The sequence below is a fragment of the Triticum dicoccoides genome, chromosome 4B (genome assembly GCF_002162155.2).
Source record: "Triticum dicoccoides isolate Atlit2015 ecotype Zavitan chromosome 4B, WEW_v2.0, whole genome shotgun sequence".
NCBI classification, from domain to species: domain Eukaryota; kingdom Viridiplantae; phylum Streptophyta; class Magnoliopsida; order Poales; family Poaceae; genus Triticum; species Triticum dicoccoides.
Window position 1 is genome coordinate 467,206,291 of NC_041387.1, and position 20,470 is coordinate 467,226,760.

Genomic DNA, 20,470 nt, shown 5'->3' on the forward strand with positions numbered 1-20,470 from the left:
CATCTATAGGTCTCTCTCGCACACTATGTATGATACTCTAGCTAGTCCAAGCTAGATATCTTGGGTGCACTCATCGTACGCACACAAATTCCTTGGCTCTTTGCCCGTAACTCTCTCACACACCACTATGTCGTCTCGGAGCTCTTCCCCCCTCTCTCAAACTCTCCATCCACCTGGGTCACACATACACATGCATATCTCACTCGCACTCGATAGGCCCATCTAAAACTCTATCTCTCTCCATCGTTCTCTCTCCATCTCACACGCACACACACACACAATCTCATGCCCAGGTCTCTCACTCAATTGTAGGCACACGCAGTCCCCCCTATATGTATATGACTAGCTAATCTTAGTCTCCATCACAAACATGTGCATGGTCTATCTTGATTTCTCTCGGGGCATCTTTCTATCGCGCACGCACTCCCTCGATCTCCAACCCATATAGTCCCCTCACAATCTCGAGGGGATCTCTCTATCACAAACACACCCTCTCTCCCTCCACATGCGTCCATGCCATCCATGTGTCCCTCTCAACCTTTTTTCCTTGTTGGCCAGACCTCTATTGGACATGTGCTACAGGGGTGTCTCTCTCCGTTGCAAACAATCACACACTAGCTATCTTCGTGTATCTCCTCGCCTCGCTTTTCCATCTCGGAGATGCATGCGTGATATGATCGCATAAGAAACGAAAAAACACACTCTCTCTCCAATTTATCGTTTGTTGTAACTTTCTCTTTCACACACATACTCTTTTTGCACACTTACTCATTCTCCTTCACACGCACTTGATCTATCTCGACTGAGGCACTCACCTCCGTCCATAGCAATAGATTTATTGAAAAGTCAAACATCACAAAGTTTGACCATGTACGTGGAGAAAAAGAATTACATCTAGTACGACAAACATATACCATTAGATTCACCATGAGATGTAGTTTTGTATGATGTATCTTTGGTATTGTAGATATAAATAACATTTGCGTAAACCTGATCAAAGTTTCCAAAGTTTGACTTCTAAAAAATTTACATGCACTACATTATCGAGCGGATGGAATATCTCTTTCCCCTTCTCAGCTATCTGACGCACCACTCAGCCTTATCGGGGCTCCTCAATCTCTCTCAAACTTTATTGGTCAGTTTGGTTCGTGACCTGACCCTCATGCCTTGATGGTCGGTACTGCCTGGTGTGGACGTGAGATGTAAAATATTTCTGCCTGGCCAGGCTTGTGTGGTGCTGAAGCGTTTGGTTCATGCCTGGGCCAGGCAAAGCATCAACGTCCCATCAATCAATCCATGCATCAATAATTTAATGCTAATATCCATCCATGTTGTTGTTAGCCTCGTGGCCGCACGACCAAGCACGGCCAGGCATTCAAAATCGGTCGCTTGGGCCAGGCTACTTGCAGTGTCTGGAGTTCAGCCAGGCTAATTAGAGTGCAAGGGAACCCAGCCTAGGCGGGCTTTCTTTTTCACAGGGTAGCAACCAAACAAGCGTGCATGAAATCCAGCCACAACCCCAGGCCACGCAAAAGATGCTCACGACGCAAGCCAAACGGGCCTTATATCTCCCTGGTTCACACATACACATGTCTCGCTCACGCTATACATATAGACCCATTCAACACTCTCCGCCCTTGTTCTCTCTCCATGTGACATGCACCCCCCTAAGTACCATAATCCCTCACTCCATCATAGGCTCTGTTTGGATCCATGGGTTAGAGTTAGTTTGGGTTAGTTTGGAGTCAACTAACCCAAAAAGATCCAAACAGGAGGGTTAGTTTAGGTTAGATGCATCTAACCCATCCAAGAGGTGCTTATTTGGGTTAGTTCTTCTCGGGACCACTAATAAAAACTTTTTTCTCTCGCTCTCCCCGCAGCAGATCCCTCCCCACTTCCTCGAAGCTTCTCGTCCTCTCCCTCCCTCCCTCTCGCACCGCCCGTGAAGGTGCCTCGCCGTATCCGCGCTCCATCTAACCCTGCCATCCAAACACCTCTTTACTTAGAGTTAGTTCAGGGTTAGAATCTAACTCTAACCTCTTACTGAGTTAGAGTATCCAAACAGGGCCATAGGCGCAAGCACTCCCCCCCCTCCTAAGTATGATTATCTCTTACTAGCCATCAGGAACACACATATTGTCTCCTTCCATCCATACGTCTATCTCGATATCTCTCGGGGCATTTCTATTGCGTAGACACCTTGTCACTCGATCTCCCACCCATGTAGTCCCATCACGATCTCAAGGGGATCTCTCTATGACAAACATACACTCTCTCCTCCCCATGTCTGCATTTTCTCCGTACGTCTCTCTCGACCTCTCTCCCTTGTTTGTCAGACCCCACTTGGCCACGTGCTAGGGGTCTTCCTCTCTCGGTTCCAAACAACCACACACTATCTCCTCACCTTGCCTCTGTTGTCGAAGATGCATGTGTGATATGTTTGCATTAGACACGCATGCTTTTTCTCCACTTTTATCGTGTGTTGTCCATGTCTCTTTCACACACGCACACACACTTTTTTCACTCTCTCTCTCTCTCTCTCTCTCTCTCTCTCTCTCTCGTTAGGGACTCTGTCACGTCCATAAGCATATGGATGTTTTGAAAAGTCAAACCTCAGAAAAGTTTGACTAGGTAGATGTGGAGAAAAACATTTACATCTAGAACGATCATTAGATTCATCACAACATGTACTTACTTCATACTATCATTTATCTTTGGTATTGCTGATATAAGTAATTTCTTTATAAACTTGGTCAAAGTTTCAAAAGTTTGACTTTAAAAAAATGTTGTAACTACATTATCGAATGGAAGGAGTAGCTCTTTCTCTCTCTCTCTCTCTGCTATCTCTCACGGGCCTCCCCTCTCACTCGAACTCTCTATACCAACGGATTATACGCTCACTGTGTCAGCGTATAGCTCTGTATATTGTTTAGTTGACCGGTCAACCAATCCACATGCTGCGTTGTCAGCTCGTGTTCTGTATCTTGGTGTGCTGGCCCATGTGGTAGTGGGTGAAAATAAGTAAACTAGAGGCCCATCTGACACGCGGTGAAGGAAACAAAGTTGAAACCACTCGGGGTAGCACCCCGCACGCTAGTAAATTGAGGGCGCATTAAGGACAAACTTCTTGCGCGCGAAGGACGCACTCGCGCACAGTTCACCACTACGCGGCGGCATGCATAGAAGGACGCACTCGCGCACACCCAGCACACAACACACACCAGCACACGTGTACACCGGCGTCGCTGCCGGTTGAGATGGACGGTGAGGCAGCCAACAAGCGGAGGCCGCTCGAGCCAAAACCACATCCGGCGAGCCTGGACTTCATCAGCAGCCTCCCTGACGACATGCTGCTCGTCATCATCGGCCTCCTCCCCACCAAATCTGCCATGCGGACCGCCCTGCTCTCCTGGCGGTGGCGCCCCCTCTGGCGCTGCGTCCCCCTCAACCTCGCCGTCGATAGCTACCTCTGCGACGGGGATTGCAAACGCATGGCCGCAGTCTCCAAGATCCTTTCATCGCACCCTGGGCCAGCCAGACGCCTTGACATCCGCATGTTCAGTACCAACTGCAAGGTCCAACCCAAGTTCGACGAGTGGTTCTTATCCCCCACCCTAGATCAGCTCGAGGAGCTCAGCTTTGAAGCTGGACGATGTCGCTCTCTACCGCCGTCCGCGCTCTGCCTCACGCCAACGCTGCGGCGCGCCAGCTTCAGCTCCTGCTATCTTCCCCAGATTAATGCCGCGCCCGCCCTTCTTCTCCCTCAACTCAAGCAGCTCGACCTCTTCGACGTTTTCATCTCGAAGAAGGCTATGGAGCACCTGCTCCGCAGCTGTACTGCGCTCGAGTACCTTCGTCTTGAGCAGATCCACGGGTTCATTAGCCTCCACATCGCCTTGATGAATCTCCGATGGATTTATGTGTCTTGCTGGCCCCGCAACAAGACATCAATTGGGAAGAGATCACTCCAGCTGTTCCACGTTATGGTCATTGAGAATGTGCCTTTCCTTGAGAGATTGCTTGTATTGGATCTAGAAGGTCCAACAAAAATCAGGGTCATTGACGCGTCAAAATTGACAGCGTTGGTGTACTCGTCTGCCAAATTCTTCGAACTCTTTATTGGATCCGTAATCGTTCAGGTACAACACTCATCTTCTTCTCCATCTTCTTGAAATTCACATTTTTAAATTTCTTCTTGATGTATTTACGACCGTCTTCCAGAAAATGATTCCCACAAGCTTGACCCAGTCCATGCGCACAGTGATGTTCTTAGCACTAAAATCTATCGGGCCCAATCTGGATCAAGTTGTTGGATTCCTTACATGCTTTCCATGCACGGAGAAGCTACTCATCGAGGTGAAACTTCTTTCCTATTAGTAAACGGTAATCACAACGTAGCTCAATTTTTTTGTAATTTTCCCAAATTACGATGACAAGTGTAGTGTTCAAAACTACATCTACGCACTGCACCGAAAGAAATGTTTTTAGTATTTTTTTTCTCACGTGATCACCTGCATTATTTTTATGCTGTACTACTATAGTAGCCTAGGATAGTCATAGTGGAAAGTAATTTAGACTACTCCAGTAACTCTATGGTTACCCTAAGGGCAAGTACTACCTCCGTCCTGGTTTACTCTTCCAATTTTGTAGTATCAAAATTTGACCATAGATTTAACTGACAAAATGTTAATGCATGTCACTAAGAACTATATCGTTGGATTCGTATTTGAACATAATTTCAAATGATGTAATTTTTAGTGACATGCATTGGCATTTTCTTAGGTAAATCTATGGTCAAAATCTTATACTAAATACGAGGTAGTATTCCCTCCGTCCCAAAATTCTTGTCTTACATTTGTTCAGATACGGATGTATCTAACACTAAAATGTAACTAGATACATCCGTATTTAGACAAATTTAAGACAAGAATTTTGGGACGGGGGGGAGTACAAAAGTGGGCTATGTAGGCCAAAACATGTGCCAAATTCACTTGTGATGCATTTGGCATCGATGCCCCTCCATTGCTCACCTGGTGCCCCAATCTGGAGCACCTACTTTGCTCCGATGCCAAATTAACTCACGCAATGAAAAAACACTGCGTGGGAGAGAGAGAGGACTGAGGCAATAAAAAAATACTTGTTTGGGAGAGTGAGAGGCTGGTGTAGTTGGTTTGATTGATTTGTTTATACATGTGGGTCTGTATGCACAGCAGTGACAACTCTCTCACATCGCGAGGGCGGTGTGAAAATCTTTTGATTTGACACCGATGCGTATTATGTGGCATACTTTTGCGAAATATGGCATCGGCCGCATAGTGGAAGGCAACAAATGCCCAAGCTCTTCACGTGCTCCTAGTTAAATGAGAGGAAACAGAAACAGAGAGAGAGAGGGGGGGAGAGGGAGAGAGAGAGAGAGTGAGTGAAAAAATATCACTAGCCAGCCAACCCTATCGTATGAGCGAATGATATTGGTACCTCTTGATGACACGGCAATCTTATGCAGCCAGCTGCTCTAATATGTTCTCTTCTTTTGCAGATAAAAAAATACCCGAAAGTGAAAAATGTGCTGCACTATAACAATCTCATCGAATGCCTTGATCTCCATCTTACAGAAATTGATTTGATCGACTACCGAGGCAGCACATCTGAGATTAAATTGGCTAGGTTCTTTGTTCTGGAGGCAAGTGTGCTCAAGGTAATGAGGTTTGGCGTTCTCTGGCGCAACAATGAATGGCGTGCTGATCACCGCAAGCGTCTAAGCCTAAATGACAAAGTCTCTGCAGAAGCTGAATTTGTTTTTGAAACATCAAGTGGCCAGAGACTCGAAAACTTATTTGCCCATTAGTGACTTGTCAGGGCGGTGGATTTTAGTTTGTACGATAATGCTGCATCCACCTAGAGTAACGAAAGTTGTTACGTGAACTTCCTAGTAATTCCCTCTTCCTAGGTGCAGCATTACTCCTAACATTTGTAATATCAGTTTGAAACTTGTAATATTGCCGTGTCCTATTCCCGTGTTTTCAAAATCCTGCGAATCAAACAGGTCCTGAGTTGGTGATGATGTTGTGCCTCCCATCTTTCACCAGTAGCCGTAGGATCTAGATCCGACGCATACAAACCAAGCTTCTCCATTTTTGCAAAAAGATGCCCGCACTTGTTCCCTATTTACAAACAACTCCTTGTCTCTCACAATCAGCCTTATCTCCTCCCCACCACATCTAGAAGGCCGTGGAAAAATCTGGCGCGATGGCCGCTGTCGGAGCAGTCCACCCCCAATCTTGGTGTTTCGTGCAATGCACGGGCATCTACGCACGGGAAATTATGTCGAACAGGGCTAGTTGTAAGCAGGCTAGCTCTACAGCCATGATGATAGTGACTGCAGACGGTGAGGCTGACTATGGTATGCCGAACACGGCGCCTATACTCAGGTGTCATCTCCGGCGTAGGGTCTTGTCACTTCACTGTGAGGAGGAGCACGTAATAATTTGACCAACGGGTAGTACAGTGCTAGTACTCCTAGGAGTACTACATTGGTAGTACTACTACTAGTACTAGTAGCACCACCGTCTGGATTTAGGAGTACTACCACGTTCATCTGGATTTTAGTATTTGACTAGCAATATCTAGTAATGCATGTCACAAAAAATGTACTACTCCCTCTGTAAATAAATACATGGTGTTTATTTCCTATCGGCGAGAGAACTTAATGTTTTCTTGCTAACTAGAGTCTTAATAGGATTACATGCAATGAACTAAACACTTCATGTCATGTTTGGTAGTCTCAAGTCATTGAAAGCATGCACGACCCACATCTCTCATTGGTTGATATGTCACGAAATAAGAAACAAGGAGGGAGTTAATGCACTGTGCCTAAGTGTTTTGGGATTATTTGGTTTTTGTAATGTGACTTACACAACATTTTTGTTTACATGCATTAACATTTTATTAATTAAATCAAAGGTCAAAACTTGGCGCAAAATGCAAAGGGGACCAATAAACCAGTAAACATCAAACTTCTCTCGTTTGCCCCAACTAGAGGTCCGGTGAGATGACTCTACTGCACCGCACGGAGGGGGCGCAGCTTCATTGACTTACGGCAACTGCCTTTGGGTGAATGACACATGGTCCCAGGGGGTGGCTGGCCCACCTATCATACAGCCAAAGGCAGGTGCAGTAGAGGGCCGAGGAGTAGTACGAAATCCTACGCACCTACGCACGCTAACCAAGGGCAAGAATGATCACTCGAATCGCAAGATCAGTTGACTAGTAGAAGCTAAGCTAGACCCATGGAGGCGATGAGCGCGAGCATCAGCCGGCTGTGCCAGATGGTCCATGACGTCGGCCTGCGGCCCGGCAACGAGGAACGTCTCCAGGTAGTATTGCTTGAGGCCGGCAGGGCGAGGGGCCGCTTGGACGACAACTTCATCTCCTTGTTCGACAAGGTCCTCGTCGGTTTCCTCGACAAGTTCACCGTCGTCAAGAAGCTCGCGGACGACTTTGACGTAAGCCTTCAGCCGACGCGCCCAGGCTTTGTGATGCCCGCCACCCTCAACGGCCACTATGGTGACAACCTCTACGACGCACTGGTGGCACTATGACTGCTCGCCGTCGCGCTGGAGAATGTCCACCTTGAGGTCGCGCTCGCCGCGCAGCGCCTGGCGCAGCAAGACACCATGGACATAATTACCCACGTCTACAAGCATGCAAGAGGAGGACGATAGGACGCTGGCCTTCTTGGACCGCAGGGCAACCTTGGACGCACTGTTCAGAAGCACGTTGAGCTCGCCACCAACGCTGCTGCTCCTCACACGTCGGTTGGTGACCCGGCGCACTAGGGCCTGAGGATCTCGTTGATGGATCCGTATGTATTATTATCTTTCTGTCAAATCCATGTAGTAGTATATGATACTACAGTAATTATCTTACCTTTCGCATCAACTTCATAATTTTCGTACGTACTCCATGAATGAACGGTGCTAGAACCAAACTTCTCATTACTCTAGGCAAAATCGTTATTTTCTATCTATCGATCGCGCCATGGAGCAGAACCAAATTTTACAAGTTACGAGTTCAAAAGGAAAAGCCTGCCGTGTTCACGTCGCACCCCCACACGGTTGTTCCGGCACACGCTCAAGCGGGAATGCGTGCGGTCTTGCATTTTCACTTACAAGTGGGACCGTAGTTGAGCAAACCGACTATCGGCAAACCCCCACCCCGCCCACCGTGCGATGGCTGAGAAAACAGGAGGGAGAAGAGATGGTTGTAGCACGGACTCCAAGAAAATTGGTGTCGGATGGGACTCGTGTGGGTGCCATGTGCCGTAGTGCTAGACGTGAATGCTAGTTATGGCCCATGCCATCCCACTATATCGAGCCTATATCGAGGTACAGTACATAGAACAAATTTCCTGCAGTCCGTGCTCAGCACTCCTCTATCTCTCTTCTCAGCCAGCCAGCGGACGCGCGGAGCCCATCGTCTGTTTGCTCACATGCGGTCCCACATGTCAGTGAAAACACAAGCGGACCCACTGAACCTGCACATCTTTCACCTCAACGTGCCGGTGATGAAAAGCAAATCCAAGAAAGATCTTCAGTGGCCGCTTTTGGAGTTACTCAAGAGTAGTAAGATTCTATTTACAGTTTAACCCAAGATGCACATCTCGTGGCTTCAACTTATCAACTACCACTCTATTTTCTTTCATGACATGACTTGGATGCTGGATGTCCCATGTGTCGGCAAAAAGAGGAAGAACCCAACCAAATCTTCGGTTGTGCTCTCGGATTAGACTACTTGTGCTAACTTAAAAAATTTATTGTGTACTCCCTCCGTTCCAAAATACTTGACTTCCATTTGTCCAAAAATGGATGTGCCTATATACTAAAACATGTCTAGATACATATATATTTTGACAAATAGAAGGCATGTATTATGCAACGGAGGGAGTAGAATGGATGCAAGTTTTTGTATTGGGAAGAAGAGTACATCCATATATTGATAGAGCGCAATTTAGTAGATGTTCTATCACTTTTAGCTAGCACAGAGGCTATAGATGAGATTAGTACACTTGTTGATACTCCTACTTGGTATGCGTGTTGCTGCTTAGACGCAGAGAAAACGGACCGGAGGGAGTACTAGAATAGAGGCTAGACATGAGACTAGATGCGAGGAAGCAACGTCTACTTCTTTACACTCGAAGAAGAAAGAAGCACGCAAGTTCGAGCCTCCACAGATCAACAATGAATGCACTAATCCAACTTACAGGAGTAGTGAAATGTATTCTTGTGGTTCTTGTTTTCTCTGGTCTTGCTTTTCTAGTCAAAATTATCGTTGGAGTTCGTGCAAAACGGAGGTCTGTTTGGGGTCGTGCGTTGCAGTTGGCCTTACAAGTGGGACCGCAGTTAAGGAAACCGACTATCGGCAAACCCCCACCTCGCCCGCCGCGCGATGGCTAAGTTAGAGAAACGATGAGGTTGAAGAGATTGCTCTAGTATGGACTCCAAGAAATATGATGTCAGATGGAAGTCGTGCTGGTGGCGTGTGCCGTACTCCTGGATGTGAATGCTTGTTCTGGCCCATGCCACCCTACTACTCCTACTAGTTAGTTCTACTATATAGTACTACTAGTATCAAGGATTCGAGGTGCTGGTTACATAGTACAGTATGGCTACAATAAAAACACCCGCATGACGCGCAAAGCATGTGAAGCTAGTACAAATAGTGTACTACTATTGTTGATTGGCCTCATTCGATAACCTGTTGCAATGCACGTACAATTATGTATTCGGAAAATATTATTTTTGCCTCGTCGCACCACTCACTCACAGAAGCAACTCGAAAGCCATTCATAAATTTAGTAAGTTTATCACAGGCATATCATTTTATTACATACAACAGGTCATCAACCCACATCGACAATGAGGATACATTATAAATACTAAAGTTTCCACCACACAACAAATAACAAGCAATGAAATGAACTTCAACTCAACCATTCCTCGGCGTTGGAAACGCTTGCTTTGAACCACAAGTGATTCTCTGGGACGGGCCATCCATTGTCGATCTGGAGACCAACGCAGGACTGATCATCCAGGCTGAAGCGGCCTACTATATCAGTATCAGGGTAGGGAACCACCCAAATGTCTGAGGTATAGACACAGTTGCTTCTCATAAATGGTAGTAACGTTGTGTCAATAGCAGTTGGATCGCCTTTCACCATCATTGGATAGTTTTGTCCAAGGAAGAGCGAGTTTTCTCCAAGACTATCAATTATGTACCAGGGAGAAGGAGTTGGCGCTAGCACACTAGTATCCATCCCGAATACCATGCAACGGGTGTTGGAATAGGTCCGGAGAGTGCGACCATGGGAGACTACACCTGCTTCTTTAGCAGTAATATCATCAGTGGGTTGTATACACAAAGAGATGATCCATCGGAATTAGTTGCCAGGCGCCAAATAGTATATGGGCGCTGCTCGTCCTCATGCTCGTGATCATCACCATCATCATCTCCCCCTTGGTTATAAAAATCTTCAAGTATAGGTGGTGGAATGTTCACAGGACCTTGGAAACACAAGAAGAAGGTTAATTAGTAAGGCTGGCCATAGTGGGGGTAACATAAGTAGTATCATGCACTTGGGACTCGCAAAAATGCTTATGTGGCAGGCAATTAAGGAAGAGTGAGATGGTTATAGTAACATAGGTAGATACCGTAACATAATAAATGTGATGCTACTATGTGTCATGAATGGCAATAAATGAGACCACCTATGATACTAATCTAAGATAGTATGCACTATAGAGGTAGTAACATAAACTAGTAACATATGCATGTTACTAGTCTAAGTTACTCCCCACTATGACCAGCCTTGCTAACCCGCATGCATGTGGATGAAACAATTATAATTACGGTGGAAGACAAACGTATCGAAACAACGAGGATGCCATGCAAAAACAGTGCCATGAGTGGTGGCAGCAAACACAAGGCCCTCGTATTGAATTGCATCACAGTACTCATCCGTGTACAGAAACTGATTTTTGAGCAATATCCATCCAGTCAAACCACTGACGACGGCAACAAGCTTGTCAAAGATAGCAACAACTTCATAGTTGTTGTAATTCCAAGAGTGGTTGGGGACTCGAGAAATTGCTATCTTCCGTAGAAGACAGTCACCATGATTGTATTTGAACGTGCGTACAATACCGGTGTGCTCAACCTCTGGGCAGTCTGCTGAGATTTTTGGAAGTGGAACCCGGTCACGAGTGTACACATTCACAAGTTCCCACTCGCAGTTGGATCCAATGTAAACAACCCAATCTCCATTTGCGCCTGCCCAAGCCTTGCCCTCAAGCGATGGCATCTTAACATCATACGTATCATTATCAAGCGGCATCAACTTGCACAGGGTGAGGCCTCCGTCGTGACGGTGCCAGTCATCAGGGTCACAACGAAGAAGATAGGGGAGATCAAACCGCTCCTTGACTCTTGGGTTCCTTGTAATGATGTTATTAGTTGAGTCGAGAATGGGCTTGAACGAACCTGCCATGCTAGCCGAGGTGATGACGTCGCACTGATCAATGAGTTCCTCCACCACGTCATCTTTCAGATCGGGGCAAGAATAACGGGGTCGTTTCCGTCCTGTTCCCTCCATGGACAAGAAGATCGAACAATGGCAGAAGAAAGGGTGAAGGGCTGAAGGAAAATGGAGTAGCGAGAGGAAGAGCGTGCGACAACAGTTCCAAATCGAGAGGGAAAGGCGAAGAGTCGTTGGACGGTTGCCAGTTTGCCACGGTTCACGAAGGGGCGCCCCGGCCTACACGTCGGTTCGGAAATACTCCTACTACTCGCCCTCATCTCACTGATATGTGGAACGGGACCACATGTCAACGAGACATGGTGTGTAATTTCTCGTGCAAAATGCGATCTGGCCACGTTGGCCCGAGGTGCTGCATTAGTTATCGGCCTTTATTTTTTTAATGGAGCACCGTTCAGTTTTGAAGCACGACTAACTGGTACTATACGCAGAGAAAATATAAACTACTCTACCACTACTCCACCTCTAGTACTAGTAGTATAAAGAAGATATATAGGCTGGAGCTTCAGCGCTTTCTTGCCAAGGGCTGCCCACTTGCTTCTCACACTACCACCCTATCTCCAGATCTAAAAAAGACGGCCCCTCTCTCCCTCCTCACCGGTGGTCACAGATCCGCCGGGGAAGAAATGGACGTGCAGCGTTGACGCACTCGTCGTCGGCGAGCGAGGTCACGCACTGACGACAAGACCGTCCTCTCAGACCTAGCGCCCGCGCGGGATCGCTGCCGTAGTGTGTGCGGAGGACAATGACCACGAGCGAAGCCACTTCCCACCGACCCTCAGGTATGCTACCTCTTTTCGAACCATACACTTGTTCTATTGCCCCATCTGGCACGTCGTTGCATGTGGATCTTTTTCCACTCCACCATCTTCCTAATTTGCTATCCTATGCTCTACTGGCCACGCAGACGAAAACCATAATTTGCACTATTAGAGGAAACCCTACTTCATGCAGACTAATGCATGTCTGGGTTGAATAAGGAAAGGAAGGGAGACTGTACTGTCCAAGAGAGTAGGCATCGAACCCGCATCTAGGTTGAAAAGGGGGAAATCAGTAGCTAAGGAACGAGTCTCGTGTCTCTTGGTTGAAGAAGGGTAGAAAGGCATGACAACGCAATAGAGAATGACCAGGTCGATCGGTTTGTTGTCCTCACATAGGAAAAAGGTGGCTAAAGAGAACAAAAATGGGACGTAATCCACATATGTTGCCTAGATATTTGTTGCTCTGGGCAACCATACCTCCCTCACCACTTTGCGTCCGTGGAGGTACATCGTACTGGTGCGCCCACTGTCCGAATGGGCCTCCCATGCTCTTATTGCCACTTTTTTGCTGTTAGTATAACGCAGCAGTCAAGTCAAGCAATGCTACTGCTAAAGTGATGCCACATTTAAATAATGCTGCTCTCAGTCTAATGCCATAGATAAATTTAAGCAGTGCCATTTGATGTCACCGGATCATTTCAGGGTTAGCTGTTGATTGTGGATGTATTAAAGATTTTTCAGCTAAGGCATTCTAATGTTGTTGCACAACCAGTATACCAACGATGAAACTTGTTACTACCTTCAGATTTTTGCACTGTTAATGCTTATAGATTAAATACCTCACTTTCATGAGATAAGTTAATTTTTTTGTACAGTGTCACCAAAATGCCAAGGCGCTGATGTCATTTTATTTTGGTTAAACTGCACAGACAATTATGAAGACAAGAGGAAAGGTCAAGAGTGGGCACCTCCTCCTCCGGCTGTTCTCTTGATTATCAAGAGGAAAGATAAAGTTTTTATGTTTGATCGATTATCAAGATTGGGATAGCAATTTTTAAGGTCCCCCCGAGTTCGAAATGATATTTACCTTGGAGGTACATGGTTTGCAATTTTTTTATACTGTCATTAGTTAATAATGCTAGTTAACTTCAGACTTTTGTATTTGGTTTAATGCTCATGCACAGCTAGTATACCAATGCTGAAACTTGTTACCTTTACATTTTGTATTGTTAATTCTTATAGAAACCTTCCAGTGCTAGAGTTTATTGAAATCTGTTTAGTAAAACCATTGTATTGTACCCTGTAATAAACTAACTACTCTACTGTTGCACTAGCCACTGGATTAGTGTATATTTGTGGTATTCGAATGGTGTTGCATTAGCGTATGGACATAAATAAAGTGTGGCAAGCTTTCCCAGATATGTGCTCAAGAAAACTACTACCTGTTTTTCTAAATACTAGATGTTTGGGTACTTTAAATTGAACCGCGAAAACGTCTTATATTAAGGAACAGAGGGTGTAGAGTTCACTCAAATTATCCCGGTAAAGCTAGTCACACCTTTGTTAAAATTAATGTTCATTATGTTATCAAAGGAGGTCTGTATGTTTGTCTCTAATGCCTGTCTACTACATACCCGACATCATGATGTAATGTTAAGTCATTTCCTTTTGTACAGTGTAACTAAATTGTCAAGGCAGTGATGGCATTTTATTTTAGTAGAACTGCACAAAATTTGCTTAAAAGAAGAGGAAAGGTCAGGAATGGCTCAGTTTTTCAGAAAAAAAAACTATGTATGCCTTCCTGACATCAGCCGCTGTTGCTTCATTTATTCCTTCAAACAGGTGGTTAGAAATAGTCTTGCTACCTTTTCCCATTAGGAAATTGAAATGCTTATATTTGTGAGTCTATGCTTCAACTAGTGCCACTTTTATAGTAATCACACTTTCAATATCTATGCAAACATGGATGCTCGATTTTAGTGGAGCTGCACAAAAAGTCCAACTGGTTCAACATTAGGAGCATGTTTTTTTCCAAACCTTTATATCCAATTGGTGGCACTATGAGTTGTTCATTACGAAGGAACATGGTTTGCTACTATCTTGCTACTCATTTTGTACTGTCATTAGATAGTAATACTAGTGGTTTGCATGTGAATTTATTGGCAGGGTGGACCTACATTGGAGGTGCAGGACAGGATTCAATGATTGGATGCTCAATTTCGGTTGTATCGATTTCACCTCTTCCATCACTGCAAACATGGTGTGGTATATGTTTACTAGCTGCTTGATATTTGTGCAGACAGAGATGTCTGCCCGTTGCTATTTGGCAAACAAACAAAGTGTCCGCAATTTTGGTTGAACTGCACAAGAGAATAGTATAGTCACTGCATGCAGTGCCATTTGAAAATAGACACAAAGAGGATAGTCACTTCATGGACTGCAGAAAAGTAGTACTGTACTATTTACTGGCCAACACTTGGTGCTTCATTGCTTTGGTCTGATTATACAATGGGCATCATTTTCCCTAAGTTAAAGTTTGTATTCCGAAAATAGTCTCGTGGTGTGATCGAGAGAAGACCAAATCATATTGCAGTGGATGTTCCTCCATCATGTGTGGTTCATTCTCATGGTTCCAGCTGTTGGTGAAACCACTTACGTTTGCAAGAGGAATTGTAGACTTCACAAACAAATTTGTCTTTCAGTCTGTACTGAATGTTGGCCAAGAGAAGCATCCATATTAGTAGGAAGAACAGATGTTTTTTCTAGATCTTTGCTTTTGGAGCTACATATTTGTATATGATCTGTGAATCATTGAGATGCATTAACATGTTGATCTTATGTATGGGGATCGTACTAGTTAGTTTTAGTTGCGACGCAAGATCCAAAGTGGCTGATCTTTGCTTTTGGAGCTACATATTTGTATATGATCTGTGAATCATTGAGATGCATTAATAGTTACTTATTTCTGTTCGCTCAGTGTTTACAAGTTACTGATCGATCACTAGCTAGCCTACAAATGCACGCCTGGCAGTTTTATTTGCGACGCAAGATGCAAAGTAGCAGTTTTTTGAATAAAAATGCCTACCTCTGAAGAAACTGACAAGCTACACTATCGATCCTACACGGATAAAAATGCCTACCTCTAAAGAAACTGACAAGCTACACTATCGATCCTACACGGATAAATAGCGTATCACGCACGTACTACCTCCTTTCTGGTTTGCAGGGCTCAATTCAAGAAACGACCTACTCGATCCTACATGAATAAATAGCGGATCACACACGTACTAGTACCTCCTTTCCGGTTTGCAGGGCTTAATTCAAACCTCTCACCAACCAAGGTAGTCCCTCCGTTCGGGTTTATTAGTCCCGTGAGCAAAGCAGCAAGACCAAGGCATGGTAATAATTAACGGCATGCAGAAGTTTAAGCCTAATTAATTCTAGCGATTTAAGTGGCTGCATGCGTGCCCTCGGCTGCGACTCGTTGCATGCTGCTTCGCGTACTGCCTGCGAGCGATTCTGAGTGCCTGCATGCAGCCGGCCGTAATTAAGGCAGCTAGCTGATGCGAAAAAAGATATGCTTTAATTGTTGCGGGCTTTTTAAATTCGTGAAATTATTATTGACAAGGAGGGAGATGATTCAAGTGCACTCGTTTGACTGCCATGCCGGCGTGCGACCCAGACGGGACGGGACGGCACAGTCATAATTTCAGTTTCCCTAGTTTTCCACGGCAAGTTGGCACGCTAAGCCATTATGCATTGAATTCCGATGATCGTCACGCTACCTTCCCCCTATAAGTATTGTTTCCCGGCATTCTCCAGTGCCACCGTGACCCAACTCGCCATATCCTCATAAGACTCCACCAGCCCGACGTCGCTCGCCACGTCCGCCATGCCCCTGCCCATCCGCGGTAGGCGACGCCAGAGGCGGTCACCACCGGAACTAGTGTTCGGTTTTTCACCGGAAGGCAGAGGGAGGGAGGGGGCATTTTATCTGTCTTTAGATGGCAATGCACAGATCGAGGATTTGTTGGAGCGCGACTGCATGGTGGAGGAGCAGGAGTTGTTGGAGCACGACCGTCTGGCGGAGGAGCAGCGTAACGCTGATTTGCGCCGCCAGCGGGACATGGAGCAGCAGCGCGCCGACGCTCTGAGTCGCGAGCAGAGCGCCCGCAACTGGGCCGACTACGTGGAGGCCGGCGCCCGGCAAATAGCCCTGGAGGCTGTCGGGCACGCACGCGTTCGCGACGCTGATTTTTACTACCAGCTCGTCAAGTGGGTTTTCTGCTTGGAAGCCGAAGCTTCGGTGGACCACGCCGGCATGGAAAGGGCCAACGCGCGCGAGCAACACGCCCTATCGCACCTCTGGCAAGTCCGAGGCGAGGCGCAGGACGCCAGTGCCAGCGTTTAGCTTGTACCGCCGGCATCGTCTAGTTAGCTAAGAGTAAGTTAGTACTTGTCTAGTGGGAGTAGATAGTTAACTTGGCTATGATGGTTGTCAACGTGGAAGTTCAGTACTCTATATGTGGATCAGACCTGTTACTTTGCTCTGAATGTTGAACTTTCCGTTTGAATGTATGGAATGAGCTGTTATTTTTTTAAATGGGTTGTATTTGTCCTCCACGGGTTTAGAGGCTGACTTGTGAGCCTGGCAAGTTGACGCGTACACAATCAGGAGATGATTGTATGTGGAGAGGATGACAGCAGGGACCCGCTAAGGTCATGGTAGTACACAAGCAAGTGCCTCCTTATTTCAAGCCAATAAAAAAATGGCTCCTCCTAGTGGATTTCTGACATCTGGGTCCCATGCCATTGTCAACATAGTCAATAAACGAGAGAATTGCACAACGAGCGGCTGACACCAGGGACCCAGCAGCTCGCCCAGTTATTTTTGTTTTGGGTTAGTTTGATAAATGCCTCCAAGAAATGCCACTGCAATTTCCAAACTTTGAAAAATGCCATTTCATGCCATTTCTAGTGGCATTTTTTGAAGTCTGGAGTGGTGTTTTTCAAAGTTTGCAAACTGCAGTGGCATTTTTCAAAGTTTGCAAAAATTGCAGTGGCATTTTTCAAAGTTTAGAAATTGCAGTGGAATTTTTATTAATCGTCATAATTGGAGTGGCATTTATCTAATATGTTTTTGAGACGGAAGCAGGGTGTCAACTGGGCTGTGCGGGACACTCTGGCCTGTCTAGACAACTTTTTCTTTTATGTTTACCACAGACCAGCCCAGTAGTTTTTTTTTCTTTTTGAAAATGGCTAGCCCAGTTTTTTTGTGATTTGTCAAGTAAGTCACTTTATCAGGCATGTTGGGCTAGACGAGGAGAGCTTCATTCGGCTGGCCGAGAAAATGGCCTATCAGTAATGAGAAATGGGTTGTACATTTTTAAAACACATCAAACCGGCAATTAGTTTCAAATATCTTTTTTTCATTTCAAGATTTTAAATTGCATTGATTTTTATGTGTGGACAATTTATTGGATTTTATATTGATATGCATTTATTTTTAAAATCAGTCTGAATGTGACTCAAAATTTCGGGATTAAAAACAGTTCAGATCGCACCGACATATGCAAAATTTCGTATAATTTTTTAACCGTGGCCACAATATGGGCTGTAATGCTAACAAAAAGAATATGGGCTCCATAAAAACCCTAAGAATTAGCAAATGGGCTGTAAACTATTTGAAATAATGGAAGATCGGTTGTATGCTGTTTTCCACAGATTTGAGGCTTTCCACAGATGGCGTGTATACTGTTGGATGTCCATCCAACGGCCGTCGTGCTTCTTCAATCTCTGCTCTTCCTGCTCCAGCCGCTCAAACAAGCACCGGTGGGACTGCCTGCTACCTCCTCCCCGCGGCCGGCTGTGCTGCCACGCAGGCCTCACCGCCCCACCGTACTCCCATCGCTGGCCTAGCTATCCCTCTACTCACCCTCAGTCCCACACATGTTGTTATTCTCCGGCGACGATAGACAAACCAGTAAATCCTCGTACTCCTCCGCGTGGGAAATAAATGCCGAGTATTCCCTGGCTCCGTGTCATTCCCTTCCTGGGCCTCGCCGTCATCCACTGCCCTGGTGCTCTCGGCGCGGCCTGGTCAACATGGTCAATGAACGACATCCATCGAAAGTGGACTGTACGTGGAGAGGCTGACAGTTGGGTCCACGACCGCACGCAAGGAAATGCCTCCTTATTACGCACAAAATAATGATTCCTCCACCTGACATCTGGGACCCACTGAAAGGGCCTCTGTATTTCACGAAAAAATGTTACCGCCGCTGACAGCTCGGACCCACCAGCTATATCTTCGCACGCAAGGAAGTGCCTCCTTATTACGCCCAAAAAAAAGAATACTCCCCCTGCTAGCTGGGACCCACTATAGTGGGCCTACTAAGTTGACGGGGATGAAGGGCTTTGTCAACTTAGTCAATATGCACGATTCTAGCTCGACTAACAGTATGATGTCCATCCAACGGCCGTAGTGCTTCTTCAACCTCTGGTCTTCTTGCTCCAGCTACCCAAAGCAGCGCCGGTCGTGCCGCCTGCTCCTGCCTCCCGTGGCCGGCTGTGCTGCCGCGGAGGCCTCACCGCCCCCATACTACTGCCACCGCTGGCCAGGCCATCCCTCCACTCCACTCACCCACACCCCTTGTTATTCTGTGGCGACGACAGTGCAGCCAAACGAGTGAACCCTCATACTCCTCTCCCCCTGTCAGCTCGGACCCACCGGAAGTGCCTCCTTATTACGCACAAAAAAATGAATACCCCCCAGCTAGCTGGGACCCACCTTGGTGGGAGGCTGACTTGTGGGCCTACTAAGTTGACGGGGACGGAGGGCTTTGTCAACTTAGTCAATATAAACGATTCTAGCTCCAGTGACCGTACGATGTCCATCCAACGGCCATAGTGCTTCTTCAACCTCTGGTCTTCTTGCTCCAGCCGCCCAAAGCAGCGCCGGTCGTGCCGCATGCTCCTGCCTCCCGTGGCCGGATGTGCTGCCGCGGAGGCCTCACAGCCCCCTACTATTCCCACCGCTGGCCAGGCCCTGCGGCGACGGCAGCCTCACACCGCAGCCAAACCAGTGAACCCTCGTACTCCTCTCGGCGCGGGCTTCCACTGCCGCGTCTTCCCCGGCTCCCCGTCGTCCCCTTCCTAGGCCTCGTCGTCGTCCACCGTCCTGGTGCTCTCGGCGTGGCATGGTCAACATGGTCAAGGAACGATTTCCATCGGACGTGGATTGTATGTGGAGAGGCTAACAGCTGGGCCCACGGCCGCAGCAAGGAAGTGCCTCCTTATTACACGGAAAATAATTATTCCTCCACCTGACAGCGGGGACCCACCGGACAGGCCACCGTATTTCGTGAAAAAAACGTTTCCCCTGACTACTGAGACCCACCAGCTACACCTTCGCACGCAAGGAAATGTGTCCGGGCAAAAAAAATGATTTGCCCCTCTGACTGCTGGGACCCACCAGCTACATTTTCGCATGCAAGGAAGTGCCTGACAGTCGGGACCCACCTGGTCGAAGCGTACGTAGCGTTGCCATTCTAGCCGCGAACGTGTACGTACATACTGGTCGTTGTAGAGGCACGCACGTGTCGTAGTAGAGGCGCGCACGTAGCATGTACACGTACGTACAGCGGCCAGGGTGCACGAAAGAAAATACGGCCACGTATGTGTACATACGGGCGGGGTCTCGAACGCCTAGTCGCGCATACGTACGGCGAGGGCTCGTGTTCATGGGGAGGCAACGGAATGCGTCGTGTTCATGGGGAGGCAACGGAATGCGTCGTGTTCATCAGGAGGCAGCGGAATGTGTCGTGTTCATGGGGATGCAACAGAATGTGTCGTGTTCATCAGGAGGCAACGGAACGCGTGGGAGCCAACCGGCTTGGATGGAACAGGCGATGGAAACGAGGCCTAGCGTATCGCACAACAGAGGAAACGGACCTCCTACGGTCGAAACGGGGGTCCTGTTGATCAGGAGGGGTGTGGCGTACCACAAAACGGAGGAAATGGACCTCCTACGATCGAAACGGGGGTCCTGTTGATCGGGAGGGGTGTGGCATACCGCAAAACGGAGAAACGGACTTGTGTTGGAGCGCTACGGTCGAAA